Source organism: Alligator sinensis, unplaced genomic scaffold, assembly GCF_000455745.1.
Source record: "Alligator sinensis unplaced genomic scaffold, ASM45574v1 scaffold603_1, whole genome shotgun sequence".
NCBI classification, from domain to species: Eukaryota; Metazoa; Chordata; order Crocodylia; family Alligatoridae; genus Alligator; species Alligator sinensis.
The window spans coordinates 26,447-52,837 of NW_005842853.1; the positions used below are offsets into that span (position 1 = coordinate 26,447).

The following is a 26,391-nucleotide window of genomic DNA, read 5'->3' on the forward strand; positions in this document are numbered from 1 at the left end:
TGCAATAAAACTTTGAAACCTTCTACATTTGCCATACTTCTGTTTCCAAAACTTGATACAAAATATCATTTTTCATTACTTTGCTTGAATTTCACACAAGATCAGTAATAAAGGCAATTTAATGTAATCCTTAGTTTTCTCCTTCTGGATGTTTGCATTGTTTGAATAACTATTTATTGCAGTACCACCAACATGTTTGTCAGGATTGTGACAATAGCTGCCTTATACTAGGCCTTGCACACATATATTACTTTAGAGATGGATTTCGTAGTTTATGTCATGTGCTAACTAACATAATTTTCTGGGGTCCCAAGGAATATGGCAAAAATGAAAAAGGTAAGGAAGAATTGTTTTGTTAAATAATCAACTAAACAAAAACATTGGAATAAATGCTTAAAGATTAGACTGAGTTTACATTGTCCTATGTTAACAAATATACATATAGTACAGGAGAACATGAAACAAATGTGGCAATACAGATTTAAATTCCTATATTTTTCAAAGCTATATTGTGTAAGTAAAAGCAGCTCTTGTCTTTGCTCTAGGGATTTCCCCTACCACTGCTCCTGAAGAGTGGTTAATGAAGGTGCTGAGGTGGTGCTGGGAGGAGGGAGATGCTGAGAAAGCTCTGAAGAAAGACAGAGATCCTCATTAGTATAATAGGTGCATTTCTTGACTGTGAGGAACTAGATCTTCTTCCTAGTACTGAATTATGGTAACTGGAGTAGCTGGTGCTGTATACCTTATACCTAGGTATGATTTGAAGAAAACACCTCTTTCTGAAATGTAATAGCTCTTTGCTACACTGTAACAAAGAGGAAAGATCATTCTTATGTGTAGAGGGCATTTTAAATCTTGCCACTCTTATTTGCAATAAGTACTCTGAGCTCAAAAGTACAAATAGTTGAAAGTAAAGAGAGGGGCATGTAGGACTGGGAGAGGCTAAAAACAAATCTACTCACTGACCATTGCAGGTTGTAAAGAGGCCACTCCATCACAGCTGCAGTGAAGACAGAGAGGCACCATGGGATCACCTCTGAGAGAATGAATCATTACCTGAGGAGCCACTAATCTTTCTGTGGAGGGAAGAAATGGGGTGGGAACACAAGACTAAAACTTTGCATGTGAGCCACCTGGTGTAGTAGGATTTAGATGAAGTGAGAGCAATAGGTTTGCTCCTACTATCTCTTCACTCTCTCTAATCTTAGAGAAAGATGTTAATTCTTTTCAGCTGGGAGGGTCTGAATGGACTGGAGGTCAGTGGGGGTGGGGATGGACAAGGGAGCTGGATGGTAGGTAGTACAAAATGCAAGGGCCCATGGTGTTACGTCTCAGCTCTGTGTTCTTGGGAACCCTGGCACAGGATGCAGTCTGTCTGACTCACAAAGAATTCCCCCCCCCCCACCTAAACGAAACTGATTAAGATGCAGTGAGAGACACACCTAAGACCCTCCAGATATGGGTGACAAGAGTGAAACAACTGCCCTAGGTCTCATTTGCATCCGAGATGGAACCAGATGACCATTCATTTACATGAGAGATGGAGAACAGAAAGCCTGAAGCAGAGACTGCAGTGAATTCTGGGGTCAGAGAAGCAGGGGAGCACTGCATGTTGGGGAATCTGTGCTCCAAATGCTAATCAACCCATATTTACACACACCCAGCTCAGCATTTATCAGACCAGTTCTAATCTGAATTTACAAAGGACTTCCCCCCCCCCCACACACACCTCTAAGCAGAAGTAAAGTTTAATAGGCATCTCGGGCCATACATTCCCCGGTCCCACTATGGGAGGCCTATTTAAACTTGATTGACTAAAACTCTGCTAAGCTGAGGCTTGTTCACAACAAGTAAAAATCCAAAATCCTGATGCTGCAAGCTATCTATTGTTTCTGAAGAAACCATGAGATATCCCATCAGTATATCTGCTATCCATAGGAATTTCAAGCTGGCTCCCAAGTGACTGGGTACTCTCTAACCTTATGTGTTTCCTGATTATCAATCAATTTCTTGAGATGTTCCAAACCAGATAACCCCTTGTCAAGAGAAAAGACAATGATTTACTCTATTAAGAATACTTCAAAGCAGCTGAACTGAGGGTATAAAAATCTGTAAAAAGCAGCAGTGTGTGTGCTTCAAGAAGAAAAATTGTGTGCTAACACCATCCCGTGTTGTTCTTGGGACGCTGGAAGAACAGATCGTCTCCCTTCAAGGATTGTGCTACAGACTTTGCCTGTCAACTTTGCAGCCTAAGTACCTTGGACTGGTGAGATCCCAGCGCGCGCTCTTTCTCTTTTCTCTCTAGGCATAAATTTCTGAACTTGAACTGTATTGGTTGGGCTTGAGCTAAATTTTCCCGAGTGCTTGGTGAAACCAGGGTAATACTGTAATGATTTGTGTTTGTTTTTCTTTTGCATGTCTGTTACTACTAGTACCATTATATATTTCATATACTTAGCAATAAATAACTTTTATAGTCAAACTGGTAGTAACTGGGTATATTTTTCCTTCTCTACTCCTCCTTCCTCATGTGTTCTGCAGCAACGCTTCTTTTACCTAAGCTAAAGATCCCTGTGAAGTCCAAAAATACTGTGGGGTCTGCTCATCAAGAGGCCAAAGTTGGGACATGCTGAGTTTGAAACACATAAGGGGATCAGCTTGTACAGGCTGATTGACCCAGTGTGACTCAGACATGCCCTTATGAACTGAATGCTGGCCCATGAGGGTGTCAGCTGGACACCCAGCCAGATTCAGAGGGATTCTGTTCACCTGTGTGCTTGTGTCTGACTGCAGTGTATTGTTGCTCTGATGAACTGATTCTTGGCATATGAGGGTGTCAGCCTGTCCATGCTGATCAACCCAGCTGGGTCAGGTGTGTCACGTTAATGTGTGTGTGTTTGTGTGTATGACTGATTTGGTGACTGGAGGAACCCAGTCCCATTGAAACTGAGTCCTGCAAGATAGCTCCATTGGGGGTGAGGGCTTGCAGAAGGGAGAGATACAGCTCCGTATAGAAACACAAGCCACACATTGACAGAATTACCAAGACCCTAGAAATGTATCCCTAATAAATGAGCACACCCCAAAGTAATGGGCAAATCTGGTAACAATGGTGGTGGTGAGGGCTGTGTGTGGTCACTGGATTTGAGGAAACAGCACACCTTCATGGCCATGTCCATATGAGTGTGGATGTTTGTTTCCCTGGGGATAAGTAATGGTGGCACACCTTGTGCCGCTGCTGCTTGCTCTGGGGAATGCTCATGCCATATGCCCTCTGGCATGCAGCAGGTTATTCTGGGTGGCGTAGGGGAAGCTGGGGCCAGCAACTGTGCTGGCTCCAGCAGCCTTACCTGATATCCTGGGGGCTTTGGAGAGCTTCAGCTGTGGCGTTCCTGCATCTGGGAGCCCAGCCAGCAGCCATTGTAGCTCTGGCCAGCCAGGCTGCAGTTTTGGGCGATGCATGAGGCCACCATATGTGCTGCCCTGCTTGCTTTTTGGCATAGGTTTTCTTGATCCCAGGATCTCCTGGGATCCAAACCCCCCTGTGCCTGCATGTGCAGTGTGTTGTGCTGCAGATAAGTCTGTGGTGCCACATACTGCACATCCACACTCATCTGGATGCAGCCCATGTGGTTTGGGTAGCTATATATAACTTGGGTGTCCACTAATTCTTGTTAAAAGTTCCTTATTTGAACAGTAGGATCAGTGTGGTGCAATTCTGTTCTTCTGAAAAGCAGATGTTTGGGGCTGTGCTGTGCTGTGTTTGTAAATGTGAGATGGCTCCAACTTGGAATTTCTGTTGTGCAGGAAACTGGGTTTTTTTTTTAAATTCTGAATTGGAATGAAAAATTAATTTGTATGAAACAATACTTAGGTTGTTTTGGGTTATCAAACTAGTGCACTTTTACTTGTTCTTATAAACTGATAAGTGGCATAACTTTTTTTATGTAGTGGAGGATTTTCTCCAAAGGTATGTGGGTGGTTTTAAGTCAGGCTGTGCACATGCATATTTATGAATTGCTTGGCTTTGTTATCTTTTATCCTGTACTCCCTTATGTTTACAACCGGTGAAGATTGTTTCCATAACAAGGAAATCTTGCACTGGTATCAGCTTGTTGGATGAAGAATAGTGCAAACACTTGGTTAATCTTCCTGACTACTTAGTGCAGTGGGTTTCAACTTTTTAGACTCAAAGCACCTCTCAGAAAATGCCAGCTCTAGTTTTCACTTGGTTTTTGACTGCAGTAAAATAATAGAGAGTTTTTTTTCTGTTGCCGAAGACATTTTTAACATTGTAGATTTTCTGTTTGAAATCACTGGGTTCATCTGGAGAATCATGTTTGCACAGCTAACAGTGTTAACGTTGTGTGGACCCCACAGCATGCTTGAAAAGTTCCCAAGGCACTCCAGGGTGCTATAGTACCCTCACTGAGAATCACTGACTTCATGGATGATAGATCAGTGGCTATGAAGGCATTAATGTGCACAATGAAGATCATGTGTAAACCTACTCTAATCCTGGAGTCAGAGTAATGGATGAAAGAACACATGAAATGAAAAACAACAGGAAAAGGTAATGAGTTAAAGGTTTGGGCCTAAAGTCAGAAGGGTCACTATAGTCTGGAATGTTTGTATGCACAGAATATCTGAAATGTCAGGATGACTTTGTGCAATTTTAATGAAACTCAATTGGGACAAGAACAAATTTCAAAGATCACTTGGAACCATACAGTACTGAGACGAGGGATACAGGTAAGGTACAAGATAACTGCTGCCCTCTAAGTCTTCAAAGTAATGGGGGAAGATCTTCAGCATGGAGTCAGCTGAAATGTGTAATACTGTAAGAAAGCATCAGCATTATCAACCACAACAATATTTTTATAGCCCAAGAAAATAGGCTGAAAATGTGGGAGCTGGAAATTTGTAAGCTTAAGTACAAGCAGATGTTGAGAAGCCATTTTCCTCCTGCTTGGGAGATGGTTGATACAAGGGTCATTCTAAGGTCAGGTAGGTGATGCCTGATGCTATGGAAAATACAGTTACTTTACTGTCTGTATTGCATCATAATATATATTCCTTGAATGTACTAGTGCTTTAGAGTAGGGCTAGATCTAGCCTTCTTGGAGGCTGGTGAGTCTCTTGATTTTTTTTTTTTTCCAGTGGACATTTCTCTTGGACTATAAACTGGGGAAGGAACTGAGAAACTCTGTTGCTTATTTGGTTGATTAGTTCACTAATCAACGTACAGTGATGTGCATGCACATTATATTGTATAATTATACAGTATTGGAGGCAGCTAGAATGGGCTGAACGATGTCGACCCATATCTTTTTGTCTGCCTCTTCCCTCGTATATTTTCTTTATTTTCATGTATGTGTGTTCCTCAGTGCTGCTTGCATGTGTGTGCTCCACACTCCCTTGGGAAGCGTGAAGATAATTTAATCTCTCTCAGGATCTCCATTCTGCTGTTTTCCTGGAGACTTGCCTATGACCGAATATCAGTTCTTTTTTAATTCATGTGATATTGAGGATTTTGCTTTGAGCACAGTAAAGGGCTACTAGTTTTTGTCTGCTTTTAAGTGACTGAGTGATCCATTAACGTTCATAGTGGACATACCACCATTTTCAGGATGAGGCAGTCTACTTGCAACCATTGAATATGAGTTATATTTGGAAGCAACTTACCAGAGCTGGTTGTCTTAATCTGCCCACCTATCTGCTGTCTGCCTCTATGAATTGCCCAAAATCTTTTGCTTTGGTATTAGGGCACAACTGATTGCATTGTATTTTTCAGGAAAGAAACTCCTTTTTCCCCATGTAATATTTTTACATGTTTCTAATAACACACATGGAGTTCTTCCGGGGTCCACTTCCATCTCTGAAGTACATATTCCTTTGGGAGAGATGAAAACCATTGTTAAGGAGTTAGTTTATACTTACCATGGAGATAGTGTGACCTACAGGATGAAAAGAACTGGAAAAGAGAAGACCTTAGGTTCTGATCCCAGCTATTAATCTTGCACAATTAATATTTCAAGTGGGGTCTCAGAAGTCCACCCTGGGTATAGATGATTGAGTAGAGTACAGGTATACAACTGATAGATGATACTATGCTCATGGGTGGGGAATGTTGAAGGTACAGTAGAGGTAGGGTATATTTGCACCTTATAGACTAACTAAAGTGTGTGTATAATATATAGCACAAATTTTGTAAGCTGAAGCTCACTTTGTCAGAAGCTGTGGAAGGATGAACGTAAAACTTCACACTAATATGGCTAACTATCTCTCTTGGTACATTGGAAGACAGAATCAGAATAATCTTGATAAGTAGGAGAAATAGTCTGAAATCATGCTGTTCTTTGTCAAATTTCATCTAGTTGAAGTGATGCACTTAGGAAAAATTATGTGTACACATGTGAAATGGAGAATAACTAGGGTAACAGTACTGCAGAAAAAGATGTGAGGTATTACAGTCTGTCACAAACACTAAGTAAGATTCGGTATGATACTACTGCAAAAATGCCACATCTCATTCTGGAATGTATTTGCTGGTAAGCTGTGTATGGCTCACATTGTGTGGGTTATTCTACTTTACTTGTTGTTTGGTGAGGCCTCAGCTGTGATTCTGTGTCCAGTTCTAGTCACAATTTGAAAAACAACAACACCAAAACCCAAAAAACAGATGTAGATGAATTGGAGGAAGTCCAGAGGAGAGTAGTAGGAATTAGGTTTGTTAAATCTCTTATCAGTGAAAAAGGTGTATTTCTTTACTCTAGAAAGGAGAAGATGGGGGGCAGAGGCAAAAAATAATCTTCCAAAATATATATATATATTTTAAAGAGGACAGGGCAAGAAAAAATTCTGATGAATTGTTCTCTGTGTTTGCTTGGGGCAGGGCAAGAAAAAATTCATTTAGTTTGCAGCAAAAGCAAAGTTAGGTTAAATATTAGGAAAATGTTTCTAACTATAAGGGTAGTGAAGCACTGGGGCTGACTCCATATGCAGGTTGTAGGCACCATGTGACAGGAAACCCTAACCCTGTCACGAGGAAAAAGGTACTCCCCTATAAGGCCAGAACCTTCTAGGCACAGAGGGCTGGTGAGGAAGGGGTTAACTGCTGAACTGGAATGGCTAGTCAGCTGACCGGAAGAGGCAGGACTATATAAAACCGTAGGTTGAGTGGCAGTAAGTGGGCTAGCAGCCAAGGAGGAAGGAGTGCATTTCAGAGCTCCAGGGAGAGGCTTGGTGAGAAGTCCAAAGCCAGGAAGAGGGGAGCTATAGAAACCCTGGAGAGGTGACAGCTGCACTGCTGCAAGGACTGGAGCTGATGGTGGGGAGCTGAAGCATGAACCCTGCAAAATGTAAGCTGACATACTGCTTTCCTTAGTCACATTTTTGGCTGGCAGATATTGCCCATGGATGGGACTGTTTATTTGTTTTCTTTTGGTTATTGAATAAGACTGGAGGTTTGGGTGAGGCTATCAGGGGATGGAGGAGGCCTCATTTTGGGGACCCACTCCAGAGTGGGAGCCCCAGCACCAGTGAGGGGGCAGCTTTTGGGGGGCACAGACCCTGGTGCCAGTGAGGGTGCAGCTTTTCAGGGGGGCACAGAGACAGGGATTTGGAGAGCCTGAGTGCCAGTAAGGGTGCTGTTTTGGAATGATCTAAAAAAGGCCAGGGAGGCCTGGTGCAGGTATATATTTTTTCTATTGTTTGGATGGGTGGAGTTATGCCTGGGTCTTGAACTTGTGACCCCCCCCCCGGCTGTGGGGCTGGCACCCATGCCTCTGGGCCAGGGAGTGCCATACTCCAGAAAGGGACAGAAAAGGGGGCCAAGAGCCTCCAGGTACTGGAAGGAAGAGCTAGAGCCTCGGAGTCAAACCCTGTTTGGTGGGTTTGGATAGAGAGCCCTAGCTAGAGGAAAAGAGGTCAGGCTATCCTAGGAGAGACCCCAATATAATCGGCAGTCTCCCACTCACATACTAATTTCCATCAAGACATGGCAGGGGAGATTGGGGTGGGACAGCAGAGTTCCAAGGGTGCCCCGCGTAAGGCATGGATGATCCGAAAGATGGCGCTGGGGAGGGCAACCTGTTACACACAACGATGTTGTTAGATGCTTGTGTAACCTCTTCTTATCAGTAATGGTCTAGCTTTATTGGTCTTCCCTTAGAGCACAGAGATCAAATGAACAACCCTTCCTTGAAGTCCCTTCCAGCCCACATTTTTAAAATTGAAGTAATGAGAGCACTTGTATGGATATGAAGTTCACAGTTTATTTTTTTTCTAAATAAATACTTGTATTTCATGTTGAGATTCACTAGTGGTGGGTGTATAAGTGCAAAGCGCTTGCATTTTCTTCTATTTTGTCTATGTAATAGGATATTTAAATGAATGGGAGGAATCCCAAGATATTTGTTCTCCTTCAGGGTGCTGGGGAAATGTTTGCCTCGTTCTTCTTTTGCCTACAGCTGACTGAATACTAATGTGACTGCAATGGATTCAGTGCAACTCCTGGTTCACACCAGAATAAGAGGAAAGAGTTGAATTGATGTGCATAATGCCTGTTCCCATTAGCAGAAGTTATTCACACCAGAAGTACTGAGGAGAGAGCATAGTGCTATATCTAGCCCGTGCAATGTCTTGTTTAGCTGGACAAGATCTTGGTTATCTGCTCCCCCACTTCTGTTTCATAATTAGAATTTGGTATAGCTGGTTATTTGCCTAATGGCATGAATTTTAGTTGCATTCAGTTAAATGTGTTGAACTATTTTTTAGTCCCACTAATAGGAAATGGGTACTCCCATTGTTGTTCTTGTAGTTCAGTTCCATGATTGTTAGACAGCAATACAGTGACAGTCAGGCAGACAGTAAGGACATACTTACATCTTCAAAGGGCTACAGGGGGATGCTGCAACCAAGCATGTCATGCCACACCACTGCACTTGAGATTCTCTGAAACAGATGTAACGTATCTGCCCTTCATGTGGTGCTGCGCATGTGCCAATGGCTCTCGGTACAGATGTGCTTTATTAGCAAATGCCCTGTACTGCATTAAGGATGGCTACATTACATCCTTTGGGGCTATACCAGGTGTGGCATAGTTGCGTGGTGTTCCCTAGCACAATCAGTTGACAGGGTAGGCCTACCTTTTAAAGGCTCCTTTCCTGCCTAGTTTATGCACATTTCCTTAAAATAGCAATTGATTGATAAAGATCAATATTAATCCGTAAGTGATAAATTAATCCACCCCAGGCTTTTACTAGACTAGACTTTGAAATCCCACTTATTTTATAATGGAGGAGGCAAAATCTCACCGATTTGCAGTGACTAGCTCAGCACCAGGCCTCTGCTTCTTAAGTGTATTACTTTGGTGTTGCTCAGAAATTTCTAATTTGCTGACTTGGAGCCAATTTTGGTTAATTTCACATGCCTGGCTGCTGGGAATGAAAGCATTACCTATTAGTTTTGAAGATGTGGGTGGAAGACTTTAAGTTGAAACAAATATCTTTCTTTCCCTGACCAAAGGGTTTAAAATGAAAAGGGAGCGGCAAAGAGATGCTGGCTGCCTGCTTCCATACAAAATGTCCTCAATTTGAATGTAAACTGTATACCATAGTGCATATCTGACAAATGCCCTTTCAGGCAGCTCTTTTCATATGTCTCACTGTGCTGTTAACTGCTGACCTTGAGCTATTTGATACTTTGGTGTGGCAGTTCTTTGAATGTTCCAATAATGATGTTGCCGCCACTGGGAGAGTTGTGTTTGGACACACCTTTTAAGGAGATGTTTTTTTGTTTTTGTTTTTGTTTTTTTTTTTAAATGGCATTAAAAGGAAAAAGAGGTTGGTGAAATGGCTAGAATATAACAACAATGATCCTGGCAATGCTAGGGAGATCACATCTTTTTTTCAGTTCGAAAGGGGGTTGAAATGGAGAGGACTATAACCATGCCTTTTTTCATATATTGTTGGTTTATTTTTAATAGTTTCTTATGCCTGTTATGGATTCCTGCAACTCTTACACCAAGACCTTTGATGCATATGCCTAGGCAAGAATATGGTGGAGTGGAGCCTGCCCTATACCTATCATCCCCCCCTTTACACCACTGACACAGTCTAAACGCCAGACTTGAATCTGGATGTTCAGCAGCTTGAGGGTTGTAGCGCCTGCCAGAGAGCAATAAATTAGGACCTGAGGGTTACAGTGGACAATAAACTGAATATAAGCCAACAGCGTGCCTTTCTTGCAAAGAAGGCTAACGGCATACTGGGCTGCATTGGTAGGTGTGTTGCCAGCAGGTCAAGGGAAGTGATTATTCCCTTCTATCCAGCATTGGTAAGGCCACATCTAGAGTACTGTGTTCAGTTTTGGGCCCCCCACTATAGAAAGGATGTGGACAAATTGGAGAGAGTCCAGCATAGGGCAATGAAAATGGTGAGGTGGCACATGATTTATGAGGAGAGGTTGAGGGGACCATGCTTATTTAGTTTGGAGAAGAGAAGACTGAGAGGAGATTTAATAGAAGCCTTTAACTACCTGAAGCGGGGTTCAAAAGATGATGGAGCTAGGCTGTTCTTAGTGGTGGCAGATGACAGAACAAGGAGTAATAGTCTCAAACTCTAGCAAGGGAAGTTTAGGTTAGATATTAGGAAGACTTTTCTCACTAGGTGGGTAGTAAAACACTGACACAGGTTACCCAGAGAGATGGTGGAATCTCCACCCTTGGAGTTTTTAGAGACCTGGCTAGACAAAGCCTTGGCTGGGATGATGTAGTTGGGGCTGGTCCTGCTTTGAGCAGGGGGTTGGACTAGATGACCTCCTGAGGTCCCTTCTAGCCCTAACTTTCTATGATTAGAGCTGCTGCTGACTGCCTAACACTTCAGAGAAGACGTTTCTGTCAGGATGATGTCCCTTAGTCTAGGGTTTTGAGGTGCACTATACTCGCCTTACTCTGGAGGTTTCAACATTGTGGTATTTTATAGGCACTAGCCTGCCACGAGTATCCCCACCACATTGCCACCAGGCCCTCCAACTGGATGTAGTTTACAGTCATATCCGCTTTATGGTTCAGAAACATGGACTATATATGCTAGGCACATCAGGAGACTGAATAGCTTCCATATTGAATGCCTGTGAAAAATCCTGAAAATAAGGTAGGAAGACAAAATGCCAAACACAAGGGTGCTGGAGCATGCAGGACTGACACTTTGAAACCACTATCTAGAACAGGAGGTTGTGATGGCTTGGCCATGTCGGGAGAATGAGGAGAAACGGTATCCCCAAGAATATTTCGTATAGCAAGAATTTAGATGGCACTAGAAAGTGGGCTTGCCCTCTATGGCAGTACCACAGCGTGTACTCAAAAAATGTAATGAAGTTGTTCAGCATCAATGTAGAAAGCAGGAAGGAGTGCACATAATCCCATCTAATCTGGAGGGAACATCTGGCACTGGGTGCAGCTCAACATGAAGCAACTCTGATCCAGGGAATGGAAGCAAAGCAAGAAAGAAGAAAGCAGTATGCTGTAAACTCGGACTCTAATTCAGACAGCACATGGATCTGTGAAACCTGTAACAAGCTGTGTCACTCTCGAACTGGGCATGTCAGCCACAAGCGGATTCATCAGGCACATGTCTAGACTACTTACATGTACACCATGATCCAGAGGATCAATGGTTGCCTACTTTTAACAGTCATTCCCAGTCCATTTTTTCTAACTGATCTGATCTCCTAATTGCCTTAATTCTGTTTCTTGATTAATTTTTTTCTTCCCATTTTAAAAATAGATTTACAATCCAAAGGCATTTATCACCTGACATCTGTTTGGGCAGCTTCCAAGTTTGGGAAATGAACTTGTAGGGCTGGGATATTACAAGGGGCAGCTAATAGAATAATCACTGGCTCTCAGATTTGTGGTAATGCATCACTGAGCAGAGACTCTGGTCTAGTGATTTGAGCTCTTCCCTAATGAGAGGTGACAATGATGTGTGGTAAAATATGCTAGAAACAAAACACAGACAGTTTGTGATACCTTTTGGAAAATTCAAAGTGAAGACTGTACTATTGCCATCAACTTTTAGCCATAGTCACTGCAGTGGGGGTTGTGGGGCAATGGCAGAGTCCCCCTATGACTTAGTTTATTCATAACTGTCATAAATTCTTATTTGCACACAACTGAGTTAGTGTCACCTTGTCTGATGACACCTGGACGCTGGTAGCTGATTTGCTCATTATACATGCTAATCCAATTTTTTGAAAGAGGCAAAACTTAGATGGTCCAGAATCTGTTGATAGGAGAATTTTCCAGTTGGCATTTATGATTGTCTTGAATGAGCAAGTCCCATGCATCTGTCTTCCTGATGATTGATTGTGTCTATTGGTAACTACTAATGAGAGCACAGCTTGCACTAAGATGGGTTTTTTTTTTTTTTTTCTTCTCTCTCCCCAAACTTCCTTTTGTCTTGGTTATACACAGAGCTGGGAGATGATGATTTATCAAATATGTAAAACTGTCTGAACCAGATCATAATAACATATCTGAGTTGGCTCAAATTGGCAAGTAGACTTGAGCTCTATATTGCTCCATTTGTTCACCTTTTGAGATGATGTATTTGTAGCAATCCCCAGATTCAATAATCAGACATACATGAATGAGAAGACCTAAACAATGAACTTTATTATGAAGCGGTAGGCAACCTCTGCAGATCCTTGATCTGTCTCCCCTCAAGGATCATCTCCCAATGCTGAACTCCCTTAGCTTTTTAAGTAAGGAAGTGTCTCTAAATTACAACTTCTGTCACGACTGTATTGGGTGCAGCTGTTAATGTGAGTGAGGTCCCATCTACACATTACATTTAAACCTGATTAATCTGTTAATCACATTTTAAGTTGTGACCCAGCTACATGTTCACTTAATTAGTGGCATGATAAAACAAGGAATAAACCACAATTTTATTCCATAAAAAAATGTGCAACAACTTTATAACACCATTAAGTGAATGTGTGGCCAGGCACTCCCCCATAGCTGGGAGCCCCATTAGCTGATGGGGCTCAGATGGACCATTTTCCTGTTAGCTGAGGGAGTTCCTAGTAGCAAGATCTTGCTACTTTCTGGTGCAGGGGGAGCCCAGGATGCTGATTTTTCAGGCTCTCCCTGCACCCGCAATAAATCCTGATTCATTCTGATGCTGGATACCACAATCACACCCCCTTGCTATGCATATGTGACATGGCAGGAAGCCTGATTGAGTGGCTCATGTATCGGATCCTATCAATCCTTTATCTGTGCCATTTAAGGGTCCCTGAATGTAATGCAGATATTTTCATGCATTTTTCAGAGGGTTTTGGATAGGGTCATTGCTAAGCACAGGGTTTATTTGTTTGTGTGGTGTGTTGTGTGGTTTGTTTTTTTTTTTTTTAAAGCCATTACACTTAATGGTACTATCAGATAGTATTTACTTTTTACATAACAGGAAAAATCCTTAACTTCTGTCTTAACTACTGTAAGCCTCACCCTGTTTGGACTTCCTGATTCGCTTACATGATTCCCTTGGTGATCTAGAGACTGATGCTGAGAAACAAGCCTCAGTCACTTGCTCCCACTCAATCTACATGTGTCATCTGCTGAAATGTGTCATGTGGTGGATGTTAAAGCAGCTATGGGTGTGCCTAGTGCCATTCTCAGAACAATAACCAAATCTGAGATCTTGAAATCATCCCTGGCATGCTCCAGAAAGTGATGGTGGGAGTGAGTTAGGTGGATCTTGTTTCTTGGTGGTCCCGGGATTGCTATAGAGCTGGTTCTAGATGAACCTTTTCAGATGCAACTAGTCTATCCAAAACACAGCTGCTCTGAATTAATACCATTTGTCTCAGGCCTGGGGTGGGGGCGGGGAAGGACAAAAATCAGGAAGGGCTGGGGAGGGGATCAGCAGGGCAGGATGGGGGATGTGTTGGGCTGAGCTGCTGGCTGCTGATCCCCCTATGCTGTGGGCTGGATCCAGTCATTTCGATGGCTAGATCTAGCCTGCAAAATGATTGAGCACTGCTAGTTTTAGGTCATTTTACTACCCTCTCTGAATCCTTCTGCTGGTTCCCCTTTGGTAATGAGTTATCTTCATCTTAAACCCCCTGAATTATCCTGCTGTGGTCAGCACCTTGCGTCTTGCTCCTGCTGGTGCCTTCTCCATTCCCAAACTTGCTGTATGAATTATGCCACCCTAATCATGTCCTTCTAGTCCAGCTTTCTGGATTTCAGCCATGTTGCTCTTATCCATGAAACAGCCTCTGCACTTCGGTGAGCTAGGTGCCCCCTGTCTTATGTGCCTCCCTTCTAAAAATTGCCTTTTCTATAATGCCTATGATCGTGGGTGGATCTAAGATTTTGAAAAGGGGAGTGCAGGTGGTGAGGTGCATCACCACATACAAAACAACACTTGTCTCCAGGTAAAAATCAACAATAAGCTTTTCTAACATGGTAGGGACCTAGGGCTGTATTATTCAGTTTAAGATTGAAGCATAAACAACTATAACTTTATTGGAACATACATTAATTTGTTATATCATATGTTGTATATTAAAAACAAAATAAACTAGGCACAAACATTCAAAAGGTGCTATTTCTTTAGTCATCATTAGGAATAAATGTATATCTCATTCATAGGCAGACAAAGTTTCTTGGGTGAATTTGATATCTTTTATTAGACCAACCCAAATGGTTGGAGACTGGTTATTAAGCAAGCTTTCGGGTTCAAAAACCCTTCGTCAGGCTAAGGAAGCTTCAGCAGTTGGTGTGTGCTCTTCCTGGATGGAATATTCATATTCACTGAAGTAAGCATTCTTGAGCATCTTGACAGTGCTCCCGTTCCACTGAAAGTTTTTTGCACACCTGATTTTAATGTTTTTAGCTAGAGTTCAGAACAGTCTGAAGGTTGTTAAACAGGAGCTACATTATCAGGAGCAGCAAACAGACAGCAGAATTGCTGAAGGAAGATGGCTAGACTAATGTTGCATTAAGACTCTCTCTCTTTTTTTTTTTTTTTTTTTAATGGAGGGAAGGTTGTTAACATTTGTGAAATGAAGAGCTTTGAAGGGATCAGGTAGATGAAGTCAAATCACTGCTGCCTGAATAGAAAAGTTGCTGCCACTGCCAGGTAGTTGGTTTTAAATTTTGGATGGAACAGGAATCAAAGAGGGGTGGAGCTGTACCAATGAAGCACCCCCACCCCGTGCTGTGATCCATGCCTGCTGTGATCATGAACCAATGTAAGACATTTATCCAGTGTGTTGATTTATGGCATTAAATGAAGGGGAAAAAAAAAAAAGTTGCTAGATTTTTTGTTGTTGAAAGAAATCCCACTTTTTTTTTCTTGTTAAGAGCTTGGAACAGTAGTCTTCAGGCTTCTGTTAGTAAACAGAAGTTCTGTTCCTTGGCAAACTTCAATTATTTAACACTTGTTTTCAGTCCCAATTCAAACCAAAATTTAATTTCTCAGTGGGTGTGTCTACATGTTCATTAATGCATCATAGTTACTGCACATTAAGTTTAGTAGTGGATAACCAAGTACTAAATCAATGTGTAGTAACTGGCACTACTGAGTAGTAGGCCTATGTGAGTCAGCAGTGATCCGATCCAGCTTTGGATCTGGCCACTTCGGATGGCAGTGATGTGATCTGGAGCTCCAGACCAGGTTTCCGCCTCGATCCAGCCAAAGCGGCTCCGAAGCCTTGGAGATCTAGCCATAGGGTATAATGGGGAAACAATAAAATATCTAACTTTGTTTGTTTTTTGTCCAATTTAGATTAAACTTGCAGGGATGGTAGCCACTGCTGAGAGCATGAAATCTGCCAAGTTTCAGGAAGATCAGTGCAGGGGTTTGGGGGAAACTACCCCAAATTCTTGAAAGCCAAACTCATGTCACAGCTATGTCACACACCACAGGGGGGTCAAAACTGCATGGATGGTAGCTCTTACTGAGGCCACTAAGCCTGCCAGGTTTCAAGAAGATCAATGCAGGGGTTTGGGGGGGAACTACCCCTCAAGTTGCAGACAAGCAAAACTTGTGCCATGGCTGACACTGTTTGTGTTAAGGCGCAGCAGGGTGACAGCTGCAGGGATGGTGGCCCCTGCTGCGGCCATGATGCCTGCCAGCTGTCGAGGAGATGGGTGCAGGGGGGTTCTGGGGCCCTGCACCCCTAGCTGCTGACAGGCAAAACGTGCCAAGACTGTCTCTGACTTGGGGCAGTTGATTGTCTGTATTGAGTCTTTCTGCTCCTTAGCCTGGTTTTGTAGGTGCTAATTGATGCTCATTAAGTCATTATGTAGTAGCTAGCTCTTGTGTATTGAGCTGGTGCCTGAGTGAATCATGATTGATTGACTGGGAACACAGTATCTTAGCAGCCAGGCCTGCAGTTTCCCCTCCCCACCCCAAGCCAGAAACAGTCAGTCCCACAAGCACCCATGGCATGAGTTTTTTGCTTGTCTGTAGCTTGAGGGGCAGTTTTTCCCCAAACCCCTGCACTGATCTTCTTGAAACTTGGCAGGCTTTGTGGCCTCAGTAAGAGCTACCACCCCTGCAGTTTTCACCCACCTATGTTGTAATGCCTAGATGTGACATGAGTTTTGCTTTGAAGAATTCTGGATCTTCAAGGCAGCTCCGAACCGCTTCGGGAAGCCTAATGAGGCTAGCGCTTCAACCCGGACATGCTGCTTTGGACCCCGAAGCATCCAAAGCTTCTCCGGATCCGAAGCTCTGTTCAAAGCCTCACACAGTGTCTCATGTAGAGGCACCCAATTTGGAAATATTGAAGTGGTGTTTTGTTTTGAACATGTTGAAATATGGACATCAAAAGTAATGCTGTTAGATATGATATTTAAATATTCCATTATAATAAACATGAAAAAGGAGAGAATTGGAACAAAAACATGAAACAAGAATTAGGAAGTCAAAACAAAATGTTTTTACCTTAATGAAATGAAATGTTTTGATGTGAACAAAATGAAACTAGAATTGGAATGATTCATTATGATTTTTTTTTTTCTCATGGAAAGTTTTGCTATAATTGACATGTTTCTGTGAAATGTTTTGATGGGGGCTACATTAAAAAAAAATTGTTCCATTAAATTTTGGAAGCCATGAGCGGGGATGCGTGGGTGGTACACCCCTGCTGTAGGAAGTTGGAACAGCTGAGACTGAGGGTGCAGCCAGAGAAAATAAGGGCCAAGGCTGAGAAAGCTGAAGCCCTGACAGGTGCTCAGAAGCTTGTGGGAGACCTCCCTTAAAAGGAAGCACTTGAGGGAGAGCACAGGTGCCAGGTGGGGGAGCTGGTATAGCCAGGCAGGCAAGACAACCAGCAAAGTTACCCCTGACCCCAGGGACTGCCAGCTCCAACAACAAACTAGATAACATCAAAGTTGTGGCAGGTGAGAGACTGGAGGTGAGGTGGGGCTGGGAAAGAGCTTACAAGTGGGTTGGACCATAGGGTGGGACCCTCCTCAAAGCTACCAAAAACATAAACAGATCTCACTGCAGAAGTGAGATTTGCACAATTAGGGAGACTAAGCTGTATTGCAAAGGATTTGGGTTATGCTATCAAGATTTTATATTAAAATCCATCTTGTTTTTTCAGTTCAATGGGAGTGCTTGGCTATCAGCTGGTGGTTTGACATCTTGTAATAGGATATGTCCTTCTCTCTCCCTGTAAAGCCTTGTCCCACCTCTGACTATTATGTGGCTTTTTGTATGCAGGTGTTATAAACACCCTTAAGCACATTGTATTTTCCTCAACTATTAGTCCCAGGGCTAATACTCAAGGCAGCTCTGTCCCAAAATGACAGCATAGCTGTTGTGTTCAGTATTTCTTTCCACCACCTCCATGACTTTCCCTCCCTCCTTCTAACTTGCAAGAGTGCATATTTATTCATTTCAGAAGTATTTCACCCATTTAAAAGCATCTCTAAGAGGTGTCAGGTGTGTACGTGTCCTATAGGCAGGTAACTGAGCCATCTAAGATTGGATTTCTGCAGGAAGCAGTCCCTTCTTTCTTGCTGCAGGGGTAGACACCACAATTCCTGGGGAAGTAAACTATCATTCTTCAATGGTTATAAAGAACTCTACTCTAATTTTTCAAATAGTGCCTAGGAACAAAAATTCTTAAAGTGTGTGTGTGTGTGTGTGTGTACACATCATAACAGGGCTGGAAGTTAAATGTGGCAGATCACACTGAGGACAAAATGCACACCTGTGTCAAACCAGAGGCAATTGGCTAGGTGGGTTTCATTCATCTGTCTGTCCAACCCAATAATACTGTATCTTAGAGTCATTTATTGGCTGAACCAGAAGCCTAGGTCTCATTAGAATGACTGGGAAGGATTGACTGCTAAAAATCCCACAAAACTTTGAAGCCCTAAAGTTGCACAACCTGTCAGTGTCTGATACCTTTGCAAAGATATGGTATACTCTGTTTGAAATCGGAAGGAATAGTACCAGGCCCTGAAAGGGAGTGAACAAAAGAATTCAAGAATGAAATTCATTACCAGACTATTCCAAGGGGGATCAGAAATTACCCAGTGGAACTGAGGGAAAAGAGCCAAAGCTACTTGTGTCTTGTGTGGAACACAAGAATCTGTCACAGCAGGGGCATCACTGTGCTGCCCAGCCATAGGAGCAGTGTATTGGGCCCCTCATTGAGAGTTTGTTACAGCAGGCACAACCCCGCACCCAATAGCATATCTGGAGGGCATGGATGGGATGTGAATGGGCACCAGGGGAGGATCCTAGGATGCCCATGCCATGGGGATGCTGTCCCTGAAGATGATGCTGTCTTCAGTATACAGAGAGCCAAGGCAGATAAGGCTTTTTTCCCCCTCCTTCCTCCCCCCCCCCCCCCCCCCCCAAATCTACAGTGGTCAGCATACCCCCTTCCCCAAGCCCTAGGTGTTAAATGAGGTAATTATGCCTCTGGTGCTGTGACTCAGAACCATCAAGCTTGCTTGGTGAGTGATGATGTGACTTCAGAGTGTGGTGTGGTGTTTTTTTGCATTCAAAAAAAAAAAAAAAAAAGTGCTCTTTTACTCTAAAGTCGTTGCCTAGGGATTGGAACCCTCCACAGGCAAATTATTTATTTAATGAGCCAAAATAGATTTACTACAAAAATAAAAAGATGCCTAACAAAACTGTTTAAAAGTACAGGCAGTAGCAGCAACAGACACCTTTTCTGGTTAAAGTTAAAAGCTGTGAAGATATTCAGCAGGAGTATGATGAGCCTTCAGATGAGGTGGCTGACTTACAGAACTGATTAGCTTGTTTCACTATGAGGAGCCAGTGTCCTTGGTTGGGATGTCTTCCCCACTGACTCTGAAAGCTAGCAAACCCACAGAAAGCTTTATCTGCTGTTACTCAAGAATTGCATATTCCATAGGCCCCAATTATTAGAAAAAATGAAAGATATTGGAGATCAGCCAGCACAAAGGGAGTCAAGATGCATCTCGGTACCAGAAGCTGAGTCTTTCTTTATGTGATGGGCTATGATTCCATGAAATAATTTAAATACATATACTAAGTAGCTTATGTAGAACCTGTGAAACAAAAATTATACAGCCTAACCAAAGAACACTGGCATATAGTTTTTCAAAAGGCCCATGAGTCATTGTTATGGTTATGTGTCTTCTGACATATTCTAGGAGGAAATACTGCAAGAGCAGCAGCATTATTCATACTCCGGTTCAAAATAAGAAACCGGGGGGACTGAAAGAATCAAGTTAAATGGGACCAGAGGTAGGGCCTTAAGAGGGCTGGATAAAATGCAAATATGTTGGGCCAGTAACACGCACTAAATGGCCTAATAACATCCAATAGTAATAGTATCAGTAGCTCTGGCAGCAGCCAAGCTCTTAGGCTGTAATACGGGGTAGTGGATTTAAGGAAATATATTTACCAAGTGTAAGTGCTTCTCTCTTCTCTTCTTCTTCCCCAATGCAACCTCAACCCCTTCAAACACTTCCTGTCCCTCCACTCCTGTTCCTACAATCCTGTGTCCTATTTCAAAACCTTGGCTAGAATCCGGTGTATTATTCCAATGATGGAATAAAAGATTGACACTGTTGGTTGGATAAGTGTTTCATTGTTACTTTTTTCTGTTAGGCCAAACTCGATAGTTTCATGGACATGGTAAACTGTGAAAAAAAATTATCTATATTGAACTGTGGAAAGACCCTATGGGCCTGTGCATGAAACATGACATTTGATTATTTTTCTGGTCTGGATGTGACCCTTGGAAATACTGCAGGTATTGGAACATTGCATTTTTGAATTAAGTGTGGATAATGGAAGAAGGGCTGTTAAAATTGGCAGCTGTACTAGTAGTTTTTAATTCAATCAACATTGACTTGCAATTAATAATATGCACTTACTTGCACATGATTTTGAACATTTTAATGCTCCTGCTGTTAGTGGCCTGAAACATAATGATGCTTCTTTAACAATTGCATGTGTGATGTGTGCTAATGGAATTGCTGGTTTCCTAAAGGAGAATCTGCCCCAAATAAAAACTATAGTAGGGGCTATGCCTACCAGCCAATGTTGAGCAACTATGGATGTCCCTTTTCTCAGTCTAGGAGCCCCCACATTGTCACTGCTGTGGTCACATGGAGTGAAAGACTAGTACTGGGAGTGGCTCCAGTCTCTCGCAGTTATAAGCAGACCAGTGTCCTCTAGTTTATACTGTAATGGCACTAATGACACTAACATTGGACAGTGCCTTGACAATCAGTAGCCAGCTGGCTTGCTTTACCTCACCCCCTGAATACCTTTAGCTAGCCATTTAACTAACATTAAATGTATGTCACCCTGGGTGGTACGTGGGTGGTACCCCCCTCTTCAATTGAAGGGATGCCAATGGGTGCATGTGTGCTGTGGAGGTGTGACTGTCTAGCTGCAGGGCAGCTCGCCCCCCTTCCCAGAGACCAAGGACTCCCAGTGATACTTAACTACTTACAGGTTTAACTGTGCAAACATGCGCCCCCCCCACCCCCCCTCTCCAAAGCTACATACATATACATATAAATATGTTTGTACAAAAAATCCTGGTCAGTATGTAGCCCCTGCCTTCAAAATGGCCCTCCAGGCAGCAGACGGGGAACACTTAATGATAAAACACAGGTTAGGCAGTAAATCAACAAATGAAAATCTGGTAGTGATGGGACAATAACTGAACATACACAATGAGATAACCAATACAATGAATTCAGATACAGAGTTGAGGCTGTGCTAGCAGACCCCACTAGCAGACTAAATAGACCAGCTTACAGTCCTCTTATAATACAACAGTAAGGATGCAAAAATCCCAACAACATGAGGAATCCAAACTCAACAATGGCACAGCAGCTGTGCCCAAAGAAGAAATGGTACCAGGAGAAGGATTCCATTACCTAAAAGGAACACCATCACCCTCCTAGGCTGCCTGACTAGGAGGAGGCCTGTAACCATGGAAACCCCCTTTAACAAACAGGGGGCCCTAGATTCCTCTCTACCCCCAAGGGTGAATGGCCAACCCTCCCCATCAGGGGCTTCCCTTTGATTACCCAAAATGTGGAGGGCCCCTCCTCCCCTGTGAAAATCCCCTTCCTAGGTAACTCACAACATCCAGCAGCTTTTGAAGGGCTAGGCTCATCTCTATTTGTGGGTTGAATGTGGGGTGTCCTCCCTCACTAGGGTGGTCAACCTGTCTAGTTGCTGCTTGCTGCAGAAAGGCCCAAGCTGCCTTGCGCAGCCACTCAGCCTCTCTGCCCCCTGTGCACCAAAGGGGCCACCTGCCTCCAACAGGTTTGGGGATCTGAACTGCCTCTTGTAGCCATGTTGAACCCTTCAGCTCTCCAGCCCTGTGCATCAAGGGCTCCTGCCTTGTGCATGGTTGAGGACTAATACTGCCTCGTGAAGCTGCTGAGGCCCCATCCGCTCCTGGACCTTCCATGCATTGATCTGTGCACTGATGACGCAGCTCTTCCCATGGTGGGGCTGGGACGCAGCCATCTGCTGCCTCCCACTCGGCACGGGTGTCTTGGGGCCACTTCTGGGGCAACTGCTCTGCCCTGCTGGTCAGCTCTTACTAGCTGTTCTGTAGCCCATCTTCATCGTCCTTAGTTGAAGCCACTTGTGTGCTCAGCACATGGGCTTTTATTCCTTCTCAAGGCTCTGCCCCCAGATTGGGAATGGATCAATGGGAAAGCCTGAAGGGGTAGTTCCCCCTTGGTCCTCTTTTTCACTTCACCACTTAGGTCAGGGTGGGGCAAGCCTCTCTCCTCCTCTTGCTTGGTGGGGAAGGAGAATGCCCGTCCAATCAGCCGGAGCCATCTGGCTCAAATTGTCAAGCCGGACCGCCTCTGGCAAGACTGCCACATGCACATGTTCAATTATTTAATTTGTCTTCCCATTAAAGGAAGGTAAGAACAGGATCCCTAGGTTGCTGATAGCAGAAATGTCACTTTCCAGCAAAACAAAGGCTTCAGGAATGAGAACTTTTATGTTCAAACATGTGTGGTGGCCAGAACCAGAGGGGTTACTATCATGAGCAATAAATATATGCTCTTGGAGACATCCAGGCAGTTGTCTAGCAGTTGAGATTAGCTAATGCAAAGCTTGCAAGTTTGCAACCCACAAATGGAATTCGTCTGTCACAATTTAACCAAAGTTTGAATCTAACTGTTTGCACTGATCATGGGGGGGGAAATCCTTGAAAATTTTTTCAAGGATCACATCTGTGAGGGGCCAGCAGGGGAGATCATGCCCAGGGGAAATCAACATGGGTTCATCAAAGGCAGGTCCTGCCAGACCAACCTGATGGCCTTTTATGACCAGGTAACTAAATCCCTGGATGATGGTGTCGCTGTGGATGTAGTCTTCCTGGACTTTAAGAAGGCCTTTGACACTGCCTCTCACCCCATTCTCATTAATAAATCGGGCGACTGTGGCATTGATGCCTACACAGTTGGATGGGTTAGAAATTGGCTGATGGGGCGCACCCAGAGAGTGGTGGTGGCTGGGTCATACTCGACCTGGCAGGATGCGAATAGTGGGGTCCCCCAGGGCTTGGTCTTGGGGCCTACACTGTTCAACATCTTCATCAGGGACTTGGATGAGGGGCTGGAAAACACGTTGTCCAAGTTTACCGATGACACCAAGATGTGGGGAGAGGTAAGCATGCTCGAAGGGAGAGAGAGGCTGCAATTGGATTTAGACGGACTACCCAAGTGGGTGGATGGTAATAGAATGGACTTCATTGTGGATAAGTGCAGGGTGCTGCACCTGGGGAGAAGGAATCCACAACATGCATCTTTGGATGCACAACACGCATACAAGCTGGGGAGCACAGAGGTGGAAAGGGATCTTGGAGTCATTATTGACTACAAGATGAACATGAGCCACCAATGCCAGACCGTAGCCAGCAAAGCCAACCGCACCTTGTGCATCCAAAGATGCATCTCAAGCCAGTCCAGAGAGGTGATACTCCCCCTCTACCTATGAAGAGAGGCTGAGGGACCTGAACCTGTTCAGCCTCAGTAAATGGAGGCTGAGGGAGGATTTGGTGGCTGCCTACAAACTTGTTAGGGGAGATCAGCAGCAAATAGGAAGGGTCCTATTCCCCCCAGGAGCACCTGGGGTGACAAGGAACAATGGCCAGAAGTTGCTGGAGAATAAATTCAGGTTAGAGAGTAGGAGGCACTATTTCACTGTTAGGGTGACTAGGATCTGGAACCAACTTCCTAGGGAAGCAGTCCTTGCTCCTTCCTTGGGTAAATTCAAAAAGAGGTTGGATGAACACCTGTCTAGGGTCATGTGATCCCAGCGTGTGCTCCGGCCAGTGGCAAGGGGTCAGACTAGATGATCTATTTAGGTCCCTTCTGACCCTTAACTACTATGGGACTGACTGGGCCCCAAAAATAAGCAGAACCACAATATTAGCTGATCTAACAGGTTTTTTAAATGTCAGCCATAACAAGATCTGACCACCTAATATAATTAGCACATTCCAAGGATTAAGAAACCAAGGGGTTGAGCTTGGGCAGAGTAATGCTAATTTCAAACCTCAAATTAATGTGGTGTAATTTGCTTATTGGGTGAACCTGAGTTTGGGCGGTAACCTTTCATGATAATTTCTAACACTTTTTAATCCCATAGGGTAACAGCTATAGGGCAAGATTGTGAGTGGCTCTAAAGCCAACAGATTAGCATAAGATAAGGCATAAAGGAATGCACATGTCAAGTGACCAGGTAGAAGGAGCATTGCTGTACCAAGCCTGGACCCCGAACTCCCAGTGTGAGTGAGGACCGGATCCTGACCAAGGGATCTTCCCGGTGACCCCTCGGACAGCATTGATTGGGGACACCTGACTTCGCTGGAACAACTTGGCATGCACCTGGCATAGAGGGACTGCCGATAAGTTGCCAACCCCATGTGGGAACTCTTTGTCATTCTATCTATTTGTTGTTATAATTCACTATTACCTCTTTATTACTGTACTATCTGTTTGTTGCATTAACCTTTCTGTTTAACTGTTGTATGCTAAGCTATAAGTAAAAATGCCTTTCCTTCACTCCCGACTTGCCTCCTTGATCCCGAACCCAGAAGCCTAATGGCTGATATACTCGCAGTGCCTAGCCAGCCTGTGACAAACATGCACTTCGTTATTCTTTATGTGAACTTTCAGGCTGTGGAGTGACCAGAACTACTCCATTTTTTTGTTCCACTTAAGAAGGATTGAGTGGTGGGGTAGGCAGAGCCCTTGACTCCTTATTGTACTCCTGGGTTCTGATCTGGATTTGTACTCTAGCTCTTGGGTCAGGAGAAATATCAGATATTATCTGAATAAGAAACCAAAAAAAGCAATAGAATTGTGAATCAAAACACAGAGGAAAAATTTGAGCTTTTGTAAATGTGCAAACAGAACTTTTTGAAACACACAAAACAATGGTATAAGAAGGCTTTGCTCTATACATAAAAAGATTATGCTACAGCAAGCATGACTAATGCTATGCTTAGTGTATTCCATATACGTTCTTAAAAATTTTGGTGGTAACTTTGAGCCAAACTTTCAAAGGGATTCAGCTACCAGAAAAATAGACAGGCACGTGGGTGCTTTAAATATTTCACTAGGCATCAAATTCCCATTCAGTTCAAGATCCATTAGGTGCCCGTCTGCTCTGTTAGATGCCTTTAAAAATCTGGTCCTTTTGCTTCTTCTTGGTTAAAGTTTAAAAAATATTGCCATTTAAAATGATCAGTACATGAATTGCATCTAATTCTGCTCCCAATGAAGTCAACAGCAAACTCTCATTGATGTCACTTGGAGGAAGAGAAGACCCTGGATTCCTTTGGGAATGTATTACTGGGGGAAAAAACATTGTATGAGAGTGTATTTTCTTGTAGTTATTCTGGCACTGAACCTAGTAGACCCTGTGAAATTAGTAGCACCCCAAATAATGTCTTATTAAGAAGCTCTTAGGAAGAAGTCTACACTTCCCTTCCTTTTGGAATTCAGATTGTGCTGCTTTAAAAAAAACAGTGTACTTAAGAGCAGGAAAAATGCTTAACATTATGCAGAGGGGTGTTCATGGTAACCATTCTTTTCTAATGTGGAATCTTTTTTTTTTTTTTTTTTAAACAAGTTGCCCTAGCGGGAATTGTCATTGATGGTCTGAGTTCAGATGGGGACTAGAGTCTCTTTGTTTTGCTCAGCATGTGAAAGAATGAAATTAGTAATCAGTTTTCTGAAGCAAAGGTTAGCTTGGGTATGGACATTGATTTCCATTTCTGGGGAAACAATGGCAAAGAACTGATTCCCTGAAGTTTTGAATTATGCTTTTTCTGTTAGCTAAGGGTTCTCTCTGCCACTATGAATGACTCCTATTTAGAAGCCAGCCATCTTGTAGATGCACATAAAGAAACTACTTGGCAATGGGCAAGAAGCAAGCATAACTGCTTGATTTACCAATGGAAACTTGGTAGAAGTGTGCTAGAAAGCTGGTCTGTTTTGTAATCAAGTATTCTGAGTTTTTTTCCTACATACAGGGTGCATCTACATGAGATGTCAGGCTACTGGGCAGTCAGCAACTGCACAGTGGCATTGCATGGCGCAAACTGTGCCAAGATGCTACTATGTGGTTATTGGTGATGAGTAGGGGGTGCATGTGCACCTCCTGAGCATGGCGGTGCACCCCCTGTGAAAAGGCAACACGGCCACTGCCAGTGGCGACTGGGTGCTCGCCGCTCACCAACACCATTGTGTCTGCAGGCGGTCTATGCTGCTGGCAACCGCTGCTGCAGGTGGTGTCTGCGGGTGCTTGACGACCACTGGTTGGCATTCGTCACCCCCCCCCCCCCCGCCCACACGGC

The 26,391-nt window shown here is 43.5% G+C and overlaps 1 long non-coding RNA gene across 1 annotated transcript in view; it reads left to right on the forward strand.

The window, feature by feature from the left end:
* Window positions 1–7,211: 7,211 nt before the first annotated feature.
* Window positions 7,212–26,391, forward strand: part of LOC102374519 — a 25,554-nt gene continuing 6,374 nt past the window's right edge. Inside the window, exon 1 of the long non-coding RNA XR_325151.3 lies at window positions 7,212–7,361. This is a non-coding gene — a long non-coding RNA (uncharacterized LOC102374519). The remainder of the gene's footprint in view (window positions 7,362–26,391) is intronic.